Source organism: Pongo abelii, chromosome 6 (assembly GCF_028885655.2).
Source record: "Pongo abelii isolate AG06213 chromosome 6, NHGRI_mPonAbe1-v2.0_pri, whole genome shotgun sequence".
Taxonomy (NCBI): Eukaryota; Metazoa; Chordata; class Mammalia; order Primates; family Hominidae; genus Pongo; species Pongo abelii.
The window spans coordinates 64,080,771-64,106,324 of record NC_071991.2 but is presented as its reverse complement, the minus strand read 5'-3'; the positions used below and the strand labels follow the sequence as shown (position 1 = coordinate 64,106,324).

The 25,554-nt window shown below is 37.2% G+C and overlaps 1 long non-coding RNA gene across 9 annotated transcripts in view; it reads left to right on the top strand.

Moving 5' to 3' along the window:
• The window catches only part of LOC112134369 (uncharacterized), a 305,398-nt gene that overhangs the window by 194,421 nt on the left and 85,423 nt on the right, over nt 1-25,554 (top strand). For all 9 annotated transcript variants that reach the window (XR_008526999.2, XR_008526996.2, XR_008526997.1 and 6 more), the window contains one exon: nt 835-1,012. This is a non-coding gene — a long non-coding RNA (uncharacterized LOC112134369). The remainder of the gene's footprint in view (nt 1-834; nt 1,013-25,554) is intronic.

Here is a 25,554-nt window from a genome sequence, read left to right as displayed (position 1 = left end):
CTGTCTTTTAAACATTTTATTTTATAACACCAGAAATTAAGAAATGTTATGCCTGATATCCCACTAACAGTGTCCTTTGCTGGATTGGCAAGTACAACATGGCTATATGTTGTACTAAATATGCTATATGCTGTTGCTAAAGCTATAGCAATTCTACTCTGGTGCCTCTTAAAATTCTGCCCTAGACTAATACGTTATATCTTCTAATTAAACCTTAACAATGAGCATACAATCGAGAATCATTAAACATTTACTCAACAAATACAAGTTTAACTATTTATTGAATAAAGTATACCTGTGAAGTCAATTTAACCTAGATTTTAGTCTAGTATGAATCTACCGATCTATCATCTCTCTCTCTGTATCTATCATGTCTGGGTACATATTTATTCAAGTTATTTTTAAATTTTATCTTTAATTATTATGGGTACATAATAGTTGTACATATTTATGGGGTATGTGTGATGTTCTGATACAGGCATACAAAGTGTAATGATCAAATCAGGGTGATTGTGGTATCCATCACCTCAAACATTTATAATTTATTTGTGTTAGGAGCTTTCCAATTCCACTATTTCATTTCTCTAAGATGTATGATAAGTTACTGTTAGCTATAGTCACCCTATTGTGCTGTCAAATACTAGATTTTATTCATTCTACTTAATTGTATTTTTGTAGTCATTAACCATCTCCACATTATGCCCCATATTTTTATATCCATTAATCATTCAAGTTTTGTTGTATTGTTTTTCAGTGAAAATTATAGAGGATATTGGTATTCAATTTACCTACAACCTGGGACAAAATTGACCCCACTGTTTTTTTTCTTCCTAGGTCCATCTTTTCTCCTGGGGTAGTAGAAAGATCAAGATCATCAGAGAACCTAGGGTGCAGTATCAGCTCTCCAGTACCAAACACGGTTCATTAACCTCTCGGAACCTCAGGTGTCTTGGGGCATACTTCATGTCTCCTGGCCCATCTCACAGGATTATCAGGAGGATGAATGAGATAAGTGAGTGCATTTTATAAATTGTGAAGTGCTAAATAAATGCAAGGTAATGCAATATTAATTGTGAAGTCTTCACTCAAGCTATTAGTTCATTAACATACACTCAGCAAATGGTTTTGAGTACCTGGTATGTGGCACAGGCACTGTTTTAAGCATTGGGAATCAGCAGTCAAAAAAGCAGGTAAGACTGTCTTGGGGCAATGGGAAAAAGACATTAAAAAGGTTAACAAAAAGATTTCAAATAATCATCATTGATAAGAAAATTAAAATAAGATGCTTCGACGATTGAGGGACAACTATAAATGGTCATCTCTGTGAGGAGTGATTTTCAAGCTAAGACTTGGACGAAAAGATGGTGTGAGTCAAATCACTCAGGGAAAAGCATTCCCTTGGAAGGGAAGAATAAGTACAAGGACCCTAAGGCAGGAACCAGTTTCATGTTTGAAGAACACAAATAATCTCTGTGGCTGATGTATTGAGTAAGGGTAAAAGTGAAGTGAGATAAGTTAAATGAAGTAGAATTTGCATTCCCCAGAAAACGACAGAAAGTTCTAGAATTTTGGTATAGTGTAGACGAAAGATGTTTTTCACGTGAAATGGTGCAGCTGCTCTGTCTTAAAAAGATTTAGAGTAAATCCTGGGGGCCAACAGCTCTATACAGGTTAACAAAAACTTCATGACACCTACATGCTATTTCCTGAAGACTTGTTTTGGGGAAGTTGGACTTCAAAGGAGAAATCATAACCAACATGTTTTCATCATTAGGTGAAAGCCAGTTTCCTTTGTGAGAGTACCATAGAAGAAGCTTCAAATTTTCTGCCCATCAGGTTTGTCAGACAGTATTTCTGTTCAGGAGGAGGTAAACTACCCAGTGTCTAAAGCTATTCCCATTATGCCTACATGCCCATGGCAATTTTTGTTCTTCAGCAATAGGTGTCACTAAGAGGTAGTTGGGGAATACTAAGATCGACTTGCTTCAAAAGGATCTCAAATCATTCAGTCCATCAACCACAAGGGCACCCTATTCCCTCTTTCCCCACCTCCTGCCCAGCCCTAACTTCAGCCTGTTTTCAAGAAAGGCAATAGCAGCAGCCGTTTTTTGTTTTGTTTTGCTGTCTGCCTCAGACTCCCTGCCCTAGCCTAGGAGAAGCAGTGTCCCAAACCCTGCCATAACCAATACACAGGCGCTTTTCACTTAACTTTAAGTCAAATTCTAATGATTCAGCGGTGTGAAAACAAGCATCAAAGGGATAGGCAGTGAGGAAGAGCAGCAAAAGCACTGGATTGGCAGTCAAGGAGACAGAGTTCAACTTTAGATGTGCCTGCTTCTGGAGCCTCAGTTCCCTTGTGTGTACAATCAGGATGAAAATATTTCCCTGCTGTTCTGACAAGGTTCTAAAGGGAATTAAGTAGCTGTTATCTGCAGAAAGCACTTTGTGAACCTAGGCTGCTATATAAAAATGGAGTGGGGAGAAATGGAGTAGTTCCGAATTGGCGAGTTTGTTTTCATTGACTGCCAGGTATAGGAAGGGCACTGAAGAAGCAAGACAGGGGCGGAGAGTCTGAAAAACATACCCTTTGCCATGAAGACACTAGAATTTATGCTAGGGAGCAGAGATCATGTATTAAGGGGCTACTGTACAGCACAGCTCTGGGAGGCATCGTTTGCACTGTAGTCTACACATACATTTGAAAGGGTTAAGTAAGAATGTAAGTCCACTCAATTAAAGGATAGGCAGTAAGTGATGGAGGAGCTCAGTGGCTGGAGACATTGAAGAAAGAAGAAAAGAAGGGATGAGACTTCAGCTACTAGGCAGAAAAGGAAACCTTCTGATGGGAACAAGAATAGAGACAAAAGATCTCCAGTAAATTTAAGAACATGAGAATAATTGGGTGTCCTTTCAGTAGGGGTACGAGAAAGTGGTGTGACATTTTTATTCTCTTCCAAAGTTTTTTTTTTTTTTTAACATGGGAATAGTTTGGGGACTTTAAAAAATAATATTGTGGCACCTGCCTATTCTTTCTCAATTCAAATGAAACTTAGCATCTGTTCTAAAAGCACTAGGAAAAGCCAAGAGGAGAATGAAGTGCCCAACAGCTAAAACCTTTGTGTTCTTATCTTTTTGCAGTATAATTTTTATTGACCCATGATCTGTTAACTTCTTTCCTCATTCAGTGTAAAAAGATGATGACATAAATGTCTGTCCGAGACTTTATATATTTTCAAATGCAGAAAAGGCCCCGTGGTTGCTGTCAAGCTAAGGGATTCAATATCCCTGAGAACATCCATTCCAATAACACTGGCCACTCAGAATGTGTTTGTGTCTGTGAGAGCACACACATATGCATGCGTGTAAATTCTGTGTCTAAAATACCACAGTCCGTGAAAACGGTCTTACTCTTCAATAAAATTCAGACATTTAGGGCTTCACAAGGTCCAGTATTTCTTAATATTATAAGACAAAAAAAGTTGAATTAAAGAATTTAGTTCATGGTTTAATTAAATTTGTAATTTCAAAATTACATTTGCATCTGAGTGTTAACTATTTGAGTAAATAAATGAGCAAAAAAGACTTAAGCATTTCTGTGAAATTGGGTCAATCAAGACAAATTTTTACTGTGGTTCATTTTTTGTCCCTCTTTTACTATATAGCCTTTGATTTTTTTAAATGGTCCCATGTTTTATTGTTGACATTTTATTTCAATATCTGATTTGAAAACAGCAGACAGAGCCCCTGTGAATTTTAAAGAGATATCTGCTTTCTTTCATCACAGCTGCTCAGCCTTGGTGGATTGGCTGGGATTTTTTTTTTTTTTGGATTATTATTGTATTACTTGTGAGAGGAGAAGGAGACAATGAGAACCAATATTCTGATGATAAAGATTTGGCAATCGAGTCATGTCATCTTGTCTCTTTTCTCTTCCTCACTGGAGTTTTTTGCAAAAGCAGAAACAGTGACTTTTTTCAACACCTGCATCTTTAACAACCAGAGCAGTGTAATTACCTTTCTTGAATATTCTATAGAATTGTCAAACAGCAATTTTCTTTTACAAGGGTGGCTTTTAAATAATGTCGTTTACATACAGAGTTTAACATCTCTTAAAGTAAAAATCTAATTATAAGAAACTAAAATTTACTGCATGTTTATAATTTGATCCTTATAAAATTGCTAATCAGGGCAACTTTAACATATATTATGAAGCAGAAAAAGTACATATAGTCAGATTAAACTAAATATTTTGGAGTTTCTTGAATATATGTTAATTTCTATCACTATTACTGTTATTAACACTATTTGGTATTGCATTGCTCTTGAATTCAATAATTTGTGGAGAGAGGTGGCTCACAATGACATGTTTTCTCAAGATCATCTGATGTCATCGTTTCTTCTTTGTTAATGAAAAGTATCAATATTTAAAAAGAACTGTCATTGTAGTTTATGTATAGACAATAAATGGCATAGTCAAGCCAGCTGAGATAATTCTTCCAATGGACACATTAGATAATAATGCCAATACTAAATAATATTAGAATTTAGGTAACGTACTGCCATTTGATAAAGTGGCTCATGCCCAGATTGTATACACACTTATCATCTTTGGCATCTGATTTTATAATTTTTGAAGTGCAGATGGGATTGTCAGCCACTGGAAGGAGTGGTACTTCAATATTTTACTACAAGATGAATGTTAAAGTGAAAATTTTAACGTATCCCCACATTATTTCATTCTGGTACAAGCTCTAAATTAATGTTATGAAATGTTATGAGCATACCTATAAACCTATCGCTTACAAAAAATTAAAGAGTATCTTTTATAATCTTCAAATTGTCACTCCAGCAATTCCTCTGTTGCCCCACGTTATTCTCAGAATGTCGACTCGGCTACATTTTCCTTCTGTGCTTCTGAACAGAATTTCTGTTCTCTATGCCAATTTATGCCCAAGGAGTCTGTAAATCTTTTGTATCTTTTTCTAAGCATGTTCTCCATGGAAAAGATAATCAGCCTGCAGTCTAATGTACAACCTTCTCAGGAACTTTCTCAAAAGCACACTCTATCATTCTTTTAAAAAAATTACAAATTAAAAAAAGAATTTTAATGGAGTCTTACATGGCATTGTTTTGAATTTCCATCAATTGTCTAGATAACCAGTATTTGTTTATATAGCTCCATTCTATAGACATATTACTGTCATGTAAAATAATTTTTAGACTGTTTATATCTTGGTCATATACAATATGATTTTTGTGCCTGAAATCTTAAGTATGCCAATAGGAAGAATCACCAAGTCTGAAATGCTGGAAATGTATTCTTTATGCTACGATACTCAGTTTAAATCTTGACATTTCCTGTTTGGAAAATAACATTTGCAAAAGAAAGTGATACTCAAAATATTCCACCTATTCATAAATGATCTCAATAGCCACATTTTATTATGTAAAACTTGTTACAATTCTTATTTCCCTCCTGTATTTCTAGGCCCTCCATAAAATACACATGTATGATGGTAGATTGTGTGTATCTGGGTTGCGTGTATTTCACATGCAAATACCAGAAACAAAAAAAGTAGCACATTCATTCAACTTCTATGTGAACATAATGTTACCAAAGTGAAAGGGCAATTCTCTCTCTTTTTTTTTTTTTTAACTTTGCTTTCTCTAGCAACCGCTTTAGATTTTATAGGGTTTCTCTCATACTATCTTAACTGGATTAAAGAGTAAGAACAAGTTTTCTCCGTTACAAAATTCTCATTTAATCCTTATCCACACTTAATTTATCAAATTAAATCAGACAAGATTGATGCCAGAGCTTTTTAAGCCGGACATCGTGTGTAAAATTGGCAGACAAGGGTTTGTAAAAGGTGCCCACCGTGACTTGTCATAGCCCTCTTGCCTCAGCTGCCCTCGCCTCGATCCAGGCGGGGTCAGGATGCTTCTTGGTGTTCCACTGTGGGCTCGGCGGGGAAACAGAGCAGCTACACAGCCTCCAGCAGAGTTACTTATTACACCCTCGCCTCCTTCACCTGCCCCAGCCGTTCAAAATAACATCACACCATAAAATATTCATGAACCGCGCCATGCTGCAGCCAGGGCTCGCTACTGCAGGTGGCTGTTACATCAGTAATTGCTCAATACTTCCCTCCACAGCGTAAAATTGTTTTCATTATGTGTGATGAACACAGAGCCAAGCAAAGCCCTCTTGAGTGGTTTCCCAAGGGCTGGAGGGAGGTGGTACTTAACTTAAACAGGCACTTTTTGGCTTAGATTTAAAAATAAATAAATAAAAAATAAAGGGAGAAGCCAGTGAAAGCTCATCATTAACTCTCCTTCTAAGGGCAACAAAAAGCAAAAGCTCATGCAAAACTCTCATAAAGATTATCCTAAATGTCTCAGTTACTAGGAAGAGCTTTAGGGGTTTTAGCCGGTCTTACGATACTTCAAGCTGCAGAGAAGAGAATAACTTTCCACCTGACTGAAGTTCCCATGGAGTGCAGATCTCTGGGATAAGCAGGTTTCAGCAATAAACTCCTGCATTGTGAGGCAATAATGCCCAGCCAGGTCCCCGCATTTTGATTCAAGGGTGTCTTTTTCTTTCCCCCCTGTGGAGGACTAATCACAGCTCCACTTTGTTTAATTGCAGCAAAGAGAGAAATGTGTTTAAGAAGTCATTCTGGACCCCTTTAAATGAATGCTGGGGTTCTTCAAGGACAACAAACAGGATGCATAATAAATAAGCTTTAATTTTCAGATCAAAATAGGCAAAGTTAAAGATTTTTAGTGACTGATCTGGGAGAGATGCTGCTGTAAAGAGACCAGAAACTGGGGGGGAAAGGGCGGGGAAAGCAACAAGTGGGATTACAGTCTTGGTTTTTATACAGCACAAGCTGTTTTTGCATGGTGGGAGGATCCTTACAGGAATATCTTTACGGAATTGGGAGCTAGTCGATTTCCCCTAGCATTCTGATTCTGATTTAGAAAGAAGAAAGAAAGAAGGAAGGGAAAGAGAAAGAGAAAGAAAAAAATGTCCTTCTTGTAAACTATGTTAAACCTCGGTAATTGACAGATTCGCCTCCCCTCATTTTCAAGCTCAGGCCTAGTTGGGTGCAATACGTGCGGTGAGATCGCCTCAGGGTCATGAACTCCCCGGGTTGGGAGGAAAAGCATTTATCCATCACATGCTTTCTTTCTGAGTTTGACAAAACTAAGCCCCGGACCAAATGATTGGGAAGCACCCCTTTTCATCTATTTAAAATCTGTTTATTTCTTACCTCTCTGGCCTAAGCATCTTCTTAAAGGAAAGTTAACTATTTCCCTCTTGTAAGATGCGTATTTGCTGATCCTTATCACTTTCTTTAGAAAAGATTTACCATGGATGTTACGGCAAAATTTTCCAATACTGTAGCTATCTGGAATGGTATTATCAAACTTGAAAATGTATAATACAAATCCCCTATTTCAAAACCGTGATCTACAAATGTCTATAGTTTGTCTTTTTTTTTTTTTCCTGAAAGGAGATTTTTTTTAAATCAACCCCTCTAAGGAGAAAGTATTAAAAAAATTTTTAAAAATTTATGGCACAGTTCTGATAGTATTTTTTTTAGTAACATACTATCCATTGATAACAAATCGACCATAGATAACTGTTAGTCCCATAAATTGAAGAAGGCAATGGGCATAAAACCACTCATGAGCATCTGCTGCAGGGGGTTTTCCTCTGGGTTAAATGGAATATGTGAGGTTATTTAACGTCCTGCAAAAACAATGTAGAATGAGCGTGTGTGTATGTGTGTGTGTGTGTGTGTGTGTGTGTGTGTGTGTCTGCCATATACATATGTATCCTGAATGATGGATTTCCTTTGCATCTGGTAACTATAGACTTTTTTTCCCCTGAATACAGCAAATGACTCTTTCAAAATGAAAATCACTATGTGTTTGAATGTTGTATTATGCCTAGTCCCTTTTTGAGTGAAAGGCGGCTTTAAAAAGTAAGGTATATCATTGCCAAAAAGGGGCTAAATAGTATTGTCAGCATTTTGAGAAGGAATAGGTCCTTTTTCGCCTTCCTTCTCAAACTCTTTTCTGGACAGCTGTTAGTGACTTAGCGAACTTTTCATATGGATATGTATGTTAATGGCAGGCAATGAACTGGAGATGGAGAGGCCCAAACACAGGCCCAACTCTTCAGTGCACATCAAAAGCCTTTACAAAAGGAGCAGTAAAAGAGGCAGCGATGGTGGAGCCTTCACTTTTGTACCCTGAATTAGTTCTGCAAGCAATGAAACTGATCTTTTCTCCTTGCCAGAAAAGTCTGCTGATTTTTGTGAGTGCTCATTAGCACAAGAGGCATTTGTGAAGATAATTGACTGACGCTGATACTGCTGGCTGTCACAACAGTGCCAGCCAGCAGTGTATGTGCATTTTAATAGTTGTATTTTTTTTCTTTCTTAGACTTCATGGTTTCTAAAAGGTACCAGTCTTCCAAAGGTTTACACTCTTCTTTGAAGCAGAAGGTTTTAAAATCTTTTCTTTGAAAACTGACAGCCAACCTTACTTTTTAAAATATCATATTTCTATGGGGTACCTGGTATGGATGCATAATGTAAGAGGTATCTATTCAATGCATGCAACTGGACAGAAATTATGCAGTTGTAGATCCAGACTATTTTGATATCAGATGGACATTCAGGAAATAGTGGGTACCATCCAGTTCCTGGAATACAAGCTATCATCCTGGAGAAATAACAAATAAGGCAATATTCCACTTTGTCATCAGCAACTACAATAATTTCATACATTTTCAAATATTTTTTAGTTTTGTTTTTTGTGGACATATTCATAAAATTAGAAAATTAGGGGGGAAAGGGAAGTATTTTTGGAAATTCTAACTTAGTCATGCTTTGACATGAGGTGGATCTTTTATATGATGGTACCACCCAGAATGGGACTCTGAAGTATCAAAGCATAGATGTCAGAGGACAATTGAGTCTCTGTGCTCACACTGTCAAGGAATTCTGCAGAGAACACAATGTGAACATTCCTTTTCACTCGAGTTTTCCTGCCAATTCACAACATATCGTAGAAACCTGTGTACTTGGTTGACATATGCCTTCTCTCTTTTCTAAAGGAACTTCTAAAACATTTACTTTAATTAATTATACATTTATCAGTTCTTTGTGTGGAAGAGCATATCTGGGAATTTATGTGTCATTGAAGCAAAATACAGACTTCGTAAGTGTCTTGTCCCAAATGAATGGTATATAATAGCAATATGTTAAATCTTCTGTAATCTATATGTGTATTAAGCTGTTTAAGGACTCTGTACATTGAATATGCTCAGAATAGTATTCTTCTAAAGCATTTCAGAAGCCTGCCTAGTTATAACATGTGACAGAGAGTATTTTCTTTGAGAGAAAAATAAGTTATTTTCTCAAGTTAAGGATGACAGAATAAGTTGAGTGAGGGTGAGAGTTACTTCTGTGCTATCACCACTTGTGAATGAAAATAAGTTGTCTACTTTACCCTCTGATATATATATATTCCTGGCAGCTCAGCTCACTGATAAACTAGGCTGCTCTGAAAGGGCTCCAGGGGAGGGCAAAAAGGTTGGTTATTTCACTGAACATGCTTTTGAATCTGCTGCTTGATGTGCTTTTTAGAAATAGGCTCTTGATTTCTCAAAATGTAGCTATTGTGTCAACATTTTCTGAAAAACTAGCCATTGAATCCTTGATGTTTCACCTTGGTGGGGTTGTATGCATTTACAGCACAGACAAGTACAAGTTAAAGTATTTTAGAAAAAGAATTGAAATTATCTTGCCATCCTTTTTCACCATTTGGCTTTCCTTGCATGATATTCTGATAAGAGGGAAGCCAGCTAGCCATCCTTCAAAGGATGAAGAGGGGGATGTATGTATGAAGGGGTGTGTCTGGGGGGCGGCGCTTCTCCCCTTCTGTGCTAACCACTGCAAAGAGGATGTTAGAATGATGCATCAACATTTTCTTTACCCAACTATCATATAAAATCACATTTGTGAAAAAGTAGCTCAGTGAATAGTAATCCACATGTGATGAAGAGGATGACATGTGAAAAGCACTGAGTTCGAAAACAGTTAGGAAATAGGAAAAACAGATAGAAAACAGGAGAAAATACCCACATCCTAGGTTATTAGGCTTCTCCCTGCAGCCATACGTGAACTCATGTGGGGAAATGTTGTGGTCTCTGTCTTTTAATGAACAAGGATGGTCATCAATTCTCTCTTGAAGGTCCAATGTTGGAACAAGAGGTAATATAATTGCAATAACTTAGAGACTTATCGAGCAATTCATTCCTCAAATATTTCCTACAATGTTATAGGCATTATTTGAGGCACTGGAATAAAATAAGTCTCTTTCTTCACAAAATTGCATTCAAAAGGGGACATGGAAGTAGAAACAGATACTCCTAACTATGTGTCAGGTAGCAATGAATGTTATTGAGAACAGTAGTAACAAAGGCTAAGTAGGTTGATAATATTGGGTCTGCTATTTGATAGTGGTGCAGGAGGGTCTCTCTAAAGAAAAGACACTTGAGTAGAGACTGAAAGAAGGGGGAAGTAAACCATGTGAATATCTGAAGAGAGAACATTCCAGGACAAGTGGAGAAGCACAAGGACAAGTGGAGAAGTGCAAGAATGAATGTCCAGAGGAGTATGCCTGAAGGACTCCAGAAGTAGTAGGGTGGGGCATAAGACTTTCCAAGTCATGCTAAACAGAGCTGTCTCCAGCATAATTCAATGCATGCTGGGGTGGCATTATCTTCCTACTTTTTTTAAACCCATGCAACGTAAGTGGCCCTGTCATTGGTGGAAACCATGGTCATACAAATGTATTTTAGACCAGCGATATCCAGTGTCTATAATCAAATCACATATGCTGGAGGAATATGATGAAGCCTTGTAATCTTTTAATATTGAACATACGACTTGTAATCTTTTAATATTGAATATACACCTTTTGCTGCTGATTTTCTACATGAGTTTGTGTTGATCATCTATTTCAATTGGTTTTTATTCATTTAATAGATAAAATGTGTTTGTACTAGAATATCTTCATATATTTTTGAAGAAAGAAGAGGCTGACCAATTAAGAGGAGTGAAATTTGGAGGAAATTACTAACCTGATAATCAGAACACTGATAAAAGAAAAATGGGAGTCTCTAAGAACAGATGAGTAAACAATGTAATTGAAAATGATTTTAAGCAGTGAGTATATTCTGGGGAAGATTAGCTTGACAAATTTATATAATTCAAATCATAAGAAAAATACACAAAGAGACCTTACTACGCAATGCAGGATTTACAAACCCACAGCCTAGGGCAGTAGGGCAGCAACAGTGATGGAAAAATCCACAGCTTGTCTTAAAGCTGCAGCCTCTCATAATTCAGTGAGGGCCAGAGGACCCAGTGATCCAGGGTCTTCAGATTTTTCAAGAGGAGCCAGAAATCTGCATTAATTTTTATGTGAACTCATTCTAGTTTTGACTGTTGGCAATTAATTTAGAAACACACAGATAGGCCAGGCACAGGGGCTCACGCCTATAATCCCAGCACTTTGGGAGGCTGAGGTGAGTGTCTCACTTGAGGTTAGGAGTTCAAAACCAGCGTGGCCAACCTGGTGAAACCCTGCCTCTTCTAAAAATACAAGAAAAAATTAGTGGGCATGGTGGCGGGCACCTGTAATCCCAGCTCCTCTGAAGACTGAGGCAGGAGAATCACTTGAATCCATGAGGCAGAGGTTGCAGTGAGCCCAGATTGCACCACTGCACTCCAGCCTTGGTGACAGAGTGAGACTCTGTCTCAAAAACAAACAAACAAAAAACATATAAAGCATACCTATGGGCTGAATTCTGCCTGCTGCCATACAGTTTGCAACTTCTGATTTAAAGAAGACTTAAAGATTAAATTCCTTTCAATAAAATTCTATAATGAAAATGAAAGTCCTCATTTTTTCATTTTTTATCATTATTTTTATAGACAAATATTTTTATATGGAATATTATTGTACTAGTTAATTTTAATGTAGTGTTTCCATGTTTCACGATGTGCTATTTGCCTGTTTAAACACTTTTGTGATTAAAAGCACAAATTTGGGTGCACCCATTTTGGTGCACAATTTTGGCGCACCCATCACCCAAGAAGTATACATTGCACCCTATTTGTGGTCTTTTATCCCTTGCCTCCCTCACACCCTCCCCCAAAGTCCCCAAAGTCCATTGTATCATTCTTATGCCTTTGCGTCCTCATAACTTAGCTCCCACATATCAATGAGAACATACGATGTTTGGTTTTCCATTCCTGAGTTACTTCACTTAGAGTAATAGTCTCCAATCTCACCCAGGTAGCTGTGAATGTTGTTAACTCATTTCTTTTTACGGCTGAGTAGTATTCCATTGTATATATATATATATATATACACACAACACAGTTTCTTCACCCATTAGGTGATTGATGGGGATTTGGGTTGGTTCCATGATTTTTTTTTTTTTTTGAGATGGAGTCTTGCTCTGTCACCCAGGCTGGAGTGAAGCGGCACGATCTCAGCTCACTGCAACCTCCATCTCCTGGGTTCAAGCGATTCTCCTACCTCAGCCTCCTGAGTAGCTGGGATTACAGGCACCCACCATCATGCCCAGCTAATTTTTGTAGAGACGGAATTTCACCATGTTGGCCAGGCTGGTCTCGAACTCCTGACCGCAGGTGATTCGCATGCCTCGGCCTCTCAAAGTGCTGGGATTACAGACGTGAGCCACTGCGCCTGGCTGGTTCCACCATTTTGCAATTGCAAATCGTGCTGCTATAAACATGTGTGTGCAAGTATCTTTTTTGTATAATGACTTCCTTTCCTCTGGGTAGATACCCAGTAGTGGGATTGCTGGATCAAATGGTGGTTCTACTTTTAGCTCTTTAAGAAATCTCCACACTGTTTTCCATAGTAGCTGTACTAGTTTACATTGCCATCAGCAGTGTAAAAGTGTTCCCTGATCACCACATCCATGCCAACATCCACTGTTTTTTGCTTTTTTGATTATGGCCATTCTTACAGGAGTAAGATTAGGTATCGCATTGTGGTTGTGATTTGCATTTCTGTGATCATTAGTGATGTTGACCATTTTTTCATGTTTGTTGTCCATTTGTCTATCTTCTTTTGAGAATTATCTATTCATATCCTTAGCCCACTTTTTGATGGGATTGTTTGCGTTTTTCTTGCTGATTTGTTTGAGCTCATTGTTGATTCTGGATATTAGTCTTTTGTCAGATGTATAGATTTTGAAGACTTTTTCCTACTCTGTGGGTTGTCTGTTTACTCTGCTGACTGTTCATTTTGCTGTGCAAAAAGCTCTTTAGTTTAATTAAGTCCCAGCTACTTATCCTTGTTTTTATTGCATTTGCTTTTGGGTTCTTGGTCATGAAATCCTTGCCTAAGCCAATGTCTAGGAGGGTTTTTCCAGTGTTATTTTCTAGAATGTTTATAGCTTCAGGTCTTAGATTTAAGTCCTTAATCCATCTCGAGTCGATTTTTGTATAAGGTGAGAGATGAGGATCCAGTTTCATTCCCCTACATGTGGCTAGCCAATTATCCCAGCACCATTTGTTGAAAAGGGTGTCTTTTCCCCGCTTTATGTTTCTGTTGCTTTGTCGAAGATCAGCTGGCTGTAAGTATTTTTTACTTCTGGGTTCTCTATTCTGTTCCATTGGTCTATGTGCCTATTTTTATACCAGTTCCATGCTGTTTTGGTGACTATGGACTTAGAGTATACCTTGAAATCAGGTAGTGCGATGCCTCCAGATTTGTTCTTTTTGCTTAGTCTTGCTTTGCGGGCTCTTTTTTGGTTCCATATGAATTTTAGAATTTTTTTTTCTAATTCTGTGAAGAATAATGGTGGTATTTTGATGGTGATTTAGTTGAATTTGTAGATTGATTTTGGCAGTGTGGTCATTTTCACAATATTGATTCTACCCATCCATGAGCATGGGATATATTTCCATTTGTTTGTGTCATCTATGATTTCTTTCAGCAGTGTTTTTTAGTTTTCCTTGTAAAAGTCTTTCTTCTTTTGGTTAGGTATATTCCTAAGTTTTCTTTTTTTTTTTTTCCAGCTATTGTAAAAGGGGTTGAGTTCTTGATTTGATTCTCTGCTTGGTCGCTGTTGGTGCATAGGAGAGCTACTGATTTGTGTACATTAATCTTCTATCCGGAAACTTTGCTGAATTCTTTGTTCAGTTCTAGGAGCTTTCTGGAGGAGTCTTTGGGGTTTTTGAGGTAAAGGATCATATCATCAGCAGTGACAGTTTGACTTCCTCTTTACCGATTTGGATGCCCTTTATTTCTTTCTCTTGTCTGATTGCTCTGGCTAGGACTTCCAGTACTATGTTGAAGAAGAGTGGTGAGAGTGGGCATCCTTGTCTTTTTCCCATTCTCAGAGGGAATGCTTTCAACTTTTCCCCATTCAGTATTATGTTGGCTGCGCTTTTGTCATAGATGGCTTTTATTACATTGAAGTATGTCCCTTGTCCACCGATTTTACTGAGAGTTTTAATCATAAAGCAATGCTGGATTTTATCAAATGCTTTTTCTGCATCTATTGAGATGATCATGTGATTTTTGTTTTTAATTCTGTTTATGTGGTACATCACATTTATTGACATCTGTGTATTAAACCATTCCTGCATCCCTGGTATGAAACCCACTTGATCACAGTGGATTATCTTTTTGATATGTTGTTGGATTTGGTTAGCTAGCATTTTGTTAAGGATTTTAGCCTCTATGTTCATCAGGGATACCAGTCTATAGTTTTCTTTTTTGGTTATGTCCTTTCCTGGTTTTGGTATTAGGGTAATGCTAGCTTCATAGAATGAATTAGGGAGGGTTCCGTCTTTCTCTGTCTTGTGGAGTAGTGTCAATAGGATTGGTACCAATTCTTCTTTAAATGACTGGTAGAATTCTGCTGTGAATCCAGCTGGTCCTGGACTTTTTTTTGTTGGTAATTTTAAAATTACCATTTCAATCTCGCTGTTATCTAATTCTTCTGGGTATCTAATTCTTCCTGATTTAAGCTAGGAAGGTTGTGTTTTTCAGGTATTTATTCATCTTTTCTTGGTTTTCAAGTTTATGTGCATAAAGGTATTCATAGTAGCCTTGAATGAACTTTTGTATTTCCGTGGTGTCGGTGGTAACATCTCCTGTTTTGTTTCTTACTGAATTTAATAGGATTTTCTCTCTTCTTCTCTAGATGAATCTTGCTAATGGTCTATCAATTTTATTTTTTTCAAAGAATCAGGTTTTTGTTTCATTTATCTTTTTTCTGTTGCTGTCATTGTTTTAATTTCATTTAGTTGTGCTCTGATCTTGGTTATTTTCTTTTTTCTGCTGGGTTTGGGTTTGGTTTGTTCTTGCTTCTCTAGTTCCTTGAGGTGTGACCTTAGAACGTGTTTGTGCTCTTTCAGTCTTTTTGATGTAGGAATTTAGGGCTATAAACTTTCCTCTTAGCACCACCTTTACTGTATCCCAGAGGATTTGATAGATTGTATCATTATTGTCATTCAGTTTGAAGAATTTTTTATTATTATCATTATTATTATACTTTGGGTTTTAGGGTACATGTGCACAATGTGCAGGTTAGTTACATATGTATACATGTGCCATGCTGGTGTGCTGCACCCATTAACTTGCCATTTAGCATTAGGTATATCTCCTAATGCTATCCCTCCCCCCTCCGCCCACCCCAGTTTGAAGAATTTTTTAATTTCCAGTTTTTTATTTCGTTTCTGACCCAGTGATCATTCAGGAGCACGTTATTTAATTTCCATGTATTTGCTTGGTTTTGAAGGTTCCTTTTGGAGTTGATTTCCAGTTTTATTCCACTGAAGGAGTGCTTGATAAAATTTCAATTTTCTTAAATGTATTGAGGCTTGTTTTGTGGCCTATCATATGGTCTATCTTGGAGAAAGTTCCATGCACTGTTGAATAGAATGTGTATTCTGTGGTTGCTGGATGGAATGTTCTGTATATATCTGTTAAGTCCATTTGTTCCAAGGTGTAGTTTAAACCCATTGTTTCTTTGTTGACCTTCTGTCTTGATGACCTGTCTACTGTTGTCAGTGGAGCACTGAAGTCCCCCACTACTATTGTATTGCTGTCTGTCTCATTTCTTAGGTCTATTAGTAATTGTTTTATAAATTTGGAAGCGCCAGTGTTAAGTGCATATATATTTAGGACTGTGATATTTTCCTGTTGCACAAGATCTTTTACCATTATGTAATGTCCCTCTTTGTCTTTTTTAACCGCTGTTGCTTTACAGTTTGTTTTGTCTGATATAAGAATAGCTACTCCTGCTTGTTTTTGGTGTCCATTTGCATGAAATGCCTTTTTCCACCCCTTTACTTAAGTTTATGTGAGTCCTTATGTGTTAGGTGAGTCTCTTGAAGGCAGCAGTTAGTTGCTTGGTGAATTCTTATCCATTCTGCAGTTCTGTATCTTTTAAGTGGAGCATTTAGGCCATTTACTTTCAATGTTAATATTCAGAGGTGAGATACGATTCCATTCCATTCATCATGTTATTTGTTTTTTGTTTTTGCTTTTTAAATTGTATTTTTGTTTTATAGGTCCTGTGAGATTTATACTTTAAAGGAGTTCTGTTTTGATGTGTTTCCAGGATTTGTTTCAAGATTTAGAGCTCCTTTTAGTAGTTCTTGTAGTGGCAGCTTGGTAGTGGTGAATTCTCTCAGCATTTGTCTGAATTTTTTCTTCATATATGATGTATCTTTCCTTCATATATGATGTATCTTTCCTTCATATATGATGTTTAGTTTTGCTGGATACAAAATTCTTAGCTGATAATTGTGTTTTTTTGATGAGGCTGAAGATAGGGTCCCAATCCCTTCTAGCTTGTAGGGTTTCTGCTGAGAAATTTGCTGTTAATCAGATAGGTTTTCCTTTATAGGTTACCTGGTGCTTTTGTCTCACAGCTCATAAGATTCTTTCCTTCATCTTAACTTTAGATAACCCGGTGACAATATCCCTAGGCAATTATCTTTTTGCAATGAATTTCCCAGGTGTTGTTTGTGTTTCTTGTATTTGGATGTCTAGGTCTCTAGCAAGGCTGGGGAAGTTTTCCTCAATTATTCCCCCAAATATGTTTTCCAAACGTTTAAATTTCTCTTCTTCCTCAGAACACTGATTATTCTTGGGTTTGGTCATTTAACATAATCCCAGAATTCTTGGAGGCTTTGTTCATATTTTCTTTTTTTTTTTTTTGGTCTTTGTTGTATTGGGTTAATTTGTAGACCTTGTCTTCAGTGATTGATTGATTGATCAAGGCAAATAAAATTTCTGAAGCAATGCCTTATTATTTCTACAATATTTAGGATTAAAAGAGTGTAGTTTTATGTAGAGGATAGAAATGGATTGGAGCAAATCCCTTATATGTAGCAATCATTGTTTGTTCTTGCAGCTCTTAGATAAGGGAGAAAGGAGGTTTGCAGCTAGAGGTACATCACCACTATGCAAGGACTTTGCCATTTGCTAAGCAGTAGACACACTCAGACCCTTCAGTGATTTCTCTACTCTAAAGTCTTCCAAGCACCCAATAGTCTTTCTACAAAAGATAAGAGAGTCTGGGGACACAGTTCATATACAAAGAGCTGGGATAATTTGGAGAAATCCTAAGGTTAATTTTTTAAGGTTATGCTTGGCTTGATTTACATTCTTTTGCCTATGAGAACCTCTACTGATATAAACAGGGCTGAGGTAGAGTAGGAAAACTCTTGCTATAGTTTTATGACTGAATTTCTTAGGACTGAAATGGGGAGGAGTTTAACTTTATCAACCACTTTTAATGAATCAGAAGACAGCCACTATTTCAAAAAACAAATTTTGCCTTTAATCGACTTCACACATCAATAAAGGAAAGTGATTGTTTCTTTACTTTTAAAGAAGACATATGGGGAGGAGAGAATTAGACTTTTTTTTGCAATGACTTAACTGAACACCCACCTTCAGACAGCATTATGACATTTCTACTTAATGGTATAGTTACTTCTATAACACAGCAATTCTCACATTTTAGGAAACTTCTTGAATGCAGGCTGTGTGGGATTCGTCTTTGTGTCTCCCAAACAACCTGGCACTGTGTCTTCTTGCTTACTGGAGAAATTCAATAAATAATTGTTGAATGGATGACTGAATGAATAAGCCAATGAATGGAATTAACACTACATTGTTATTCTCATCTAGTCCATCAATCTATATGCCATCACATTCATTTTTTCTCTAAGATGATTTCCTTCTTGGGAAGTGCAAGAATCTAAGAAGTGGCTAAGAAACAGGTACAGTGCTTGAAGATATGAGCATTTCTGTTGTTGTTGTTGTTGTTGTTGTTATTGTAGTTGTTTTGGCTTAACAAATACACTGCACCTTAATGAGATGAGTGCCAGGATATTTACCTCTAATGTTTTGGAAAGCAAATGTACCTGATACTACACTCACCATTTATGTAAATGTATGCATGCAAATTTAGAAAAGTGTAACTTCATTAAATTAAATCTATTTTATCACAATCAAATGATTGAGGTAATAAAGGGGCAAAGAAAGATAATCCTGAATTTTAATGGCTGAAACCTGTGAGTAGAGCATTATCTTGCTGCTGCTGTTATAAGAACCAGTAATTGCCATAGTCTAGACACAGGAACAGATGCAAAGTAGAGCTTTATTATGTCAGACATTTGTCCTACTACGATATAGTCTAATTACCCAGAAAATACATTTCTACATGAATTATTCTTAATTTGATTCCAAATAGGCCAACTGTTGTATTTTACAGAACTTTATCAAATGACAACGTGGAGCACTAAATTTAAGAATAGTTCCTCTTTAATGCCAGTGCTGTTGAAAAAGCCGGTGAAATCCTCAAAGATTGAAATTAGATAAACTTTTCAAATAAGTTCGATATTTGCTTGGCAAAGTCATTAGAATTATGGTCATGATTATTACCTGCCTGCCTTTCTAAGTCGGCAAATTTACCACTTCAAGTCTGCTCTGTCTGCATAGGTCTTCTTTAAAAGTAAAGAAACAATCACTTTCCTCTATTGAAGTGTGAAGCTTATTGAAGACAAAATTTGTTTTTTGAAATAGTGGCTGTCTTTTGATTCATTAAAAGTGGTTGATAAAGTTAAACCCCTTCCCATCTCAGTCCCAAAAATTTTTTTAAACTTTCCTAAGCATTAAATGTGAGTGGTTTTCTGAAGGAAATGTGACCTGTATAACCAGTTCTCTTTCCCTGATTTTTTAAGGTCCATTAGAAGTGAGTAATTCTGTGCATCTGTAACTTTATGCCAGTATTTTTAAGAATTTCAATTCATTTTTTCCCCTGCCGGCAGTGAATTTTCAAAGTCTTAAACATGCCCAAACATCTCAGGGGGTTTAAAGAAAATTATAATAGTAACTAGTTTCTCCCCCCTCCCTAAAAAAAAAATAGAGCACACTACTGAAATTATTTAAATTGACTGAGGCTTTTAAGCAAGTAAACACATTTTAACTAGGTTTTTTCGCAATCCCTCCATTCATGCCAACTATAGAAATTAGCCTTCACTCTTCCTTCACTTACACATGGATACACACACTTGCATGGACACAAGAAAAATTTCTTTTCTCCTGTCAGCATTCCTCCCCAACAATGGTTAGATTAGTGGCATGAAGGCAGCCGCAGAGAAAGGACATTCAGGCCAGAAGGCTCCCCACAGGCACAGCTGGTAGGGGTTAATGGCAGCTGAACCTCCCAGCCAGGGCCTTTTCTCTATTGTGTGTTCTACTCCTGGGAAGGAGGGACACTTGTGACAGCCTCTGGGGTGCAGCGGATCAGAGGTAGAGCAACTGGGTCACAGAGGAGTGTTCCAGGGGTAGGCGAGTTTAGGAAAAACGCACTCTGAAATCCAAATGGTGGTGTTTCTAACTGTACACAACTGCTGCCGGAAAATGCAAAGCGTTTAGCAATATGGCTTATAAGTTTCTAATTCACATCTTCATATAGGAGCCTTACAAGAACAATTGGGCAGGGACTTTGAATCATTCCTATTGGAAAGTGATTGAAATCTGGGTGAAAACTACACGTTTGGCTAATGTATGTTATTAAAGTTTGTGTGCTAATGTCTAGGAGGTCTGTTTTCCACATGGCATAAAGACTACAGTGCAGACACAATGGTCAGAGGGGGAGAAGCTGGGGGCATCTTGATAAATAGGAGGTTGAAATTTAAGTAGAAATTGATTATTATGCATACATGTCTAGATAAAGTAGGTGTGCTTTAACACTCACCATCGAATGAAGAGAGGCATGGAAGTGGACCCGGATTTCTGAATTACCTTTCGATGTAAAAACAAGACAAAGCAACAACAACAACAGTAACGCTGAAACTGTTCTAGATATCTGATCTGTTAAATAGATTTTTATACTTAACTGGATAAATAGGGTTTCGTAGGCAGAACATGTCTTTTACAGAGAGTCCAGGTTTCTTGAAGAAAGAGAGATTTGTAACTTCAAGGGGTACTTATCTATTAGTATCACAGAGGTGGGTTTTGTTACAAGACATGATTCTTTGGCTCAGAGCGAGTGAACTGAGGGTCCTCCATAAATATTTGTTAAATAAATAAAGACCCCACAGCCACAAAAATTGGCTCTGCTTTTCATTTTAACTTAAAAGGTCTACTTGTTTAGAAATGAGAATAAGGCCCAAGGAGGATGCTTTTTATACCGGTGAAGTGAATTTGTTTCTTTTCAAAATAGCTACACATCTCTACCAAAGGGTGCTAAAACAATTCACTTCCAAATTAACATTGGCCTAATTTCTTTTCAATAAACCCAACCTTAAGAGCTGTCTAATTGGAGACCCGGTTTTGGCCACATCGAGGCACTGAATACTAGAGGCATCTTTATTCTAAAGCTTTTGGCTTCATTTATCTAATTTGAAATTTTAATGTCAGTTGACTAAAATTTGCCCTCTGCTTGAGTTTGTTTTGACTTACTACTCTGGGAAAAGGAAGTAGGGGGAGTGAGAACAAATTAGGGCTCTTGGATTTTACCTGCAGCATAAACATTTAATACTTCCTCCCTTAAGTCAAAATGGTTTTTTTTGGGAAACAACACAGCCCAATGAGCTCATTAAAGTTGTTCTCTTTAGGTTGTAGCAGGGGAGGGAAAGCAAATGAGTCAAAGCCCGGGGTGTTACAACAGCACTTTGAGGCCAATTGAAGAGGGCTGGGCTTTGCTGCACCTTGATGTGTCTTCTTGGAAGGGACTGATATTCTGAGTACACAGACCCTTCTAGGGACTCCTGGCCATGAGCAATCAAGGATGACCATCTTATTATCAAGTACCATGATGAATGCCTGGAACCTGCTAGGGGATTTATACTCATGAGCTCATTTGGCATAGTTGGAGTTCGACTGGCAGACTAGAGTGACATAACTATTGTAATACGCCAAAATAGGCTTCTGTGGGCTGTGCTAGTTACAAAATTCACAGGTGTAGAACACCAGGCATTATTTTATTCACAAATATTCATTTTATTCTTGCCATTTCATTATCAGCTTTGAAGATTATTCCAACGTGATTTTTTAAATATACAGAAGTGAAAACACAGAAGCTTTCCTAGTTCCACAGTAAGTCAGAGGGAAGACCAGAGTGCATTCCTGAACACACCCATGCTCCACTAGAAAAAAACTCCTTCTCTAGAAAACACTTCATTTTCTTTTCTTTCGTCTTTATTTTGGGGGTAAGAGGTGTGGCAGACAAAAATGGTCAGAGGACGGGATGTATTTATTGTCACTCTAATGACTACCACGTGAGGAACCTGAAGGGTAAAATTCCATTTTCTTTCTCTAAAAGTTCTGTATTTGTGTGCATGTGTCTATACTGTTACATTTCTTTTTCATTTGCAAGAGGAAAAACAAGTCACACCTGGATAGAGACTTTTCATTCCTGCCAAGTTTCAGCTCACATTGCATTTTTATGGCTGTGTTATTATAAATTCCCCCAAATAAAGCTAATATAACCTCCTCCGTGGAGCTTGCAGGTGCTGGCGTAATAAGATACATTTGCATTCCCTGCTTGCTTGAATAAAAGAGAAGGTGAGATAGGAGAGTTTGTTGACCTCATAGCCCTGGTATGTGTATTAGGTGTACAAAAATACAAAGAAATATTAAATTAAGAACTCAGAAAGAATTGACTCAAATGACAGCCTCACACATTATGGAGTTTTTACATTTAATAAACTCCTGATCTCCCTGGGAGCAATTGATTTGAAGCAATTGATTCAAATAGTTTGTTGTCACATTTTTAAAAATGTAGGTAATTCCATTTTCAAAAACAAATTTAACAGAAGATGCTGTTTACACAATCACTGTGCTGTTCTTAAACCGCTCACTCCAAGATCGTGTGATACAACTACACAGGACATGCTAGGGAAAGGGTTAAGCTTTTCTGACTTTCAGATACAATGAAATTATGACAGGAAGAAAATTGTGCCATTTTAGCATGAAAATGCTTGTACAAATACTGTCGTTCCTTCCTTCTTACTTTCTTTATAATGCCTCAGCGATAGCTAAGATGACAGACATTTGACAGGTATCTGTAAGCATACGGCCCAGGCAGCTCATTAAAGTTTTTCTTTCTATGCATCAGCTTTCACAAAGGCAAAAACCCATTAGCATTGACTATTTTGCAGATTAGAAGAATTAAGGGCTTCAAACGTTGGCTTATACCAAGCAATGTCATTTGTGAAGTGATGTTTGCTTTATTATTTCCCTTTCTCTCCCTCTGAAACCAGACTGACATGACTTTAGCTCAACGTAGGGCATAATGTGCAAACCAAAGGACTGGCTCATCGATGAAAAGAAACACATTCCCTTTTAGACATGACTGGAATGGCAAAAAGGGGAGACTTTACATGTACTATTTAGGCTCATTAGAGGACTGATTATGATAGTTCTCTGGTGTAATCTTTAATCGACTTTGACACTAGATTTGCCCCGTTACAAATCCTGTCATGCAAATTAAGTCATTTGTGTTGTTTGATATGGAAAGATCTGCTATGAAATGAAAGATTAGCTCGCAGATGAGGCACAAGAGACCGCTGCCCTTGTGCTCTGTGCAACTGATTACAGGGATGACAGCGTCCATTTCCACACTGCTGTTAACATTTAGGAAAGGAGATTAAATTAACGTAGCTTTAGGTCTTCTTGCCTGATATTCAAAATAGGTGTTCATGTTTTCAGAGATATTATTCTTGGACCATACCAAACAGGTGCTTCGAAGGCAGGGCTCTCATGTCCAGTTATTTTAACCTGTTTTCCATCGAGTGGGCTTCTATTGTGTCGATTCACGGGTGAAATTCTTTTTCTATACAGGTGATTGGTGTTCACTGACTAATGGGCAGCTTGACAAACCAGGTGGGAGCTCCAGTTGTCCCAGCAAACTATAATTTCATTTGAGCCCTCTACCCCCATTTCACCTTCTATTTTCAATATTTGATGGCCATACTCTCAGGTTTTTGGAGTAATTGATGGTTTTAAAAATATGTAGCCATTTGCAAGCCTCAAGGAGAGTTTTCTAAAAAAAAGATTCACATGAAATCTGATAAATAAAAGGATACTACAAATATTCGTACTATGTGACTTTGGAAACTGGAATCTTGTCATTTCTATAATGTGGTTTACCTTTACTAGACATTTCTGGCCCTGAAAATGCAAGTAATTATTAGCAGAAGATAAGCAGAAAAGACTAGATTTAATTAAAACTGCTTTATCCACAAGTACATCTATCTTAGAATATACTAGTTTGGGGTATTTTTCTCTTTACAGAGCTCTTCTGACTTATAACAAGTTCAACATTTGTTGCTTTGCTGCATTAAAAAAATGTATTATTTTTATTGTTGTGTTGTTACTTGTTGTTGTTTTTTTCCCCAAATATTTTCATTCTGTAGTTGGCTGATTACAAGGATGGAGAACATATAGATCCCGAGGGCCAGCTGTACTGTAGGTTAAATCAAATATTTGGGAATAGGAAAGTAGCTATATAAATGAAAAGTTTTAAAAAATCATTTCTTAAAACATTAGTAATATGTAGTATGTTGCTTCACTGGTTTTTAAAGAGAAGTCATATTGCTTCTCGGCCTTTTGGCTAAGGTCAAGTGTAAAATGAAGTCATATGTTTACAATAGAAATTAAAAGTTACTAGGCATAATTTTGCTTCACTATCATAATCAGTCAGTCCTCTGATGACCCCAAATAGTGCATGTAAAGTCTTCCCTTTTTGCCATTCCAGTCATGTCTAAAACAATGGTGACACAATCAAGAGGCTCACACCAAATATAACCCAGTTGTCTTTCCCTTTGGTTATTTCTTATTTATAATCTACAGCTTGCATCCATACTAAATATGATTATAGACTTGCCATTTAATGAAAGGTCAAATGCAATCCAGCAGTCGACTGGCTGGAAAGCCTGTAGGTGCTCTGCATCTCAGCACCAGATAAATATTCTGTGTAATGCGGGGGCTGTCAGAGAGGGTGCCTTTGATTGAATACTAACGTAAATAGTCATTTAAAATCCCTTTTAAATGATCATAACACAAGTTAGAGTGGCCTCCAGCAGCTTCATCCGTGTGTCTTCTTTTGGAACATTTTTAATTGGCATGCTTTGTCTTTTGAATGAGTCACACACCTCTGTTTTGATTAACTTTGATCAAATTTGGGGATTTCATTTCCCTTGTAGCTAGGTAGAGAATTAGCCATTTAGATATCAGTAAAAGGAATTTTAATGAGTGAAATAACATGTAGATTTTCCTTGGCAATCCCCAGGAGAAAATTAATCCATAATAGAGTTTAACTAAAGATTTGAGAAAGTTTTCACAATTTCCCATGCTGACCTCACCAAGGTATAGCAAAATGTCCATAAAACTTTCATTCCATCTGATACTCATGAAATACATAGGCATATTTTTAATAATGTGATTTTGAATAAAATTATGAAAGAATGGAAGGGTTAAAAATAGATAAAGGAAGAAAAATAAAAATATGAGTCTTGCATAATAAAAGAGGCTGAAAAATCTGTAAGGTAAGAGTGGATTAAACACTGTTGCTTTATTACTATTACACTGACATTTATGTAACTAAGAGTTCCTGCAGTTTGTGCAGTGTTTCATAAGACATAATCCTTGCTATTAATGTAGTACTTTAAATTTAATTTTATAGCACAGCAAGCTAAATTGTTGCCATTTCTCAGCCATTCCCTTTGCTTGGGGACCTAGACAAGCACATGTATTGTTCCAGACCACTGATGGACCAGTTAATGTAACAAAGGGCATACTGGTATTAATACTTCCAGACCATTTTCAGGGATTCTCAAACTTAAGCCCCAATCAGAAACACCTGGAGGGCTTGTTAAACCACAGATTGCGGGGGCCCAACTGCAGACTTTCTTACTCAGCTGTGGTAGGTGAAAGTTTGCATTTCTAACTAGT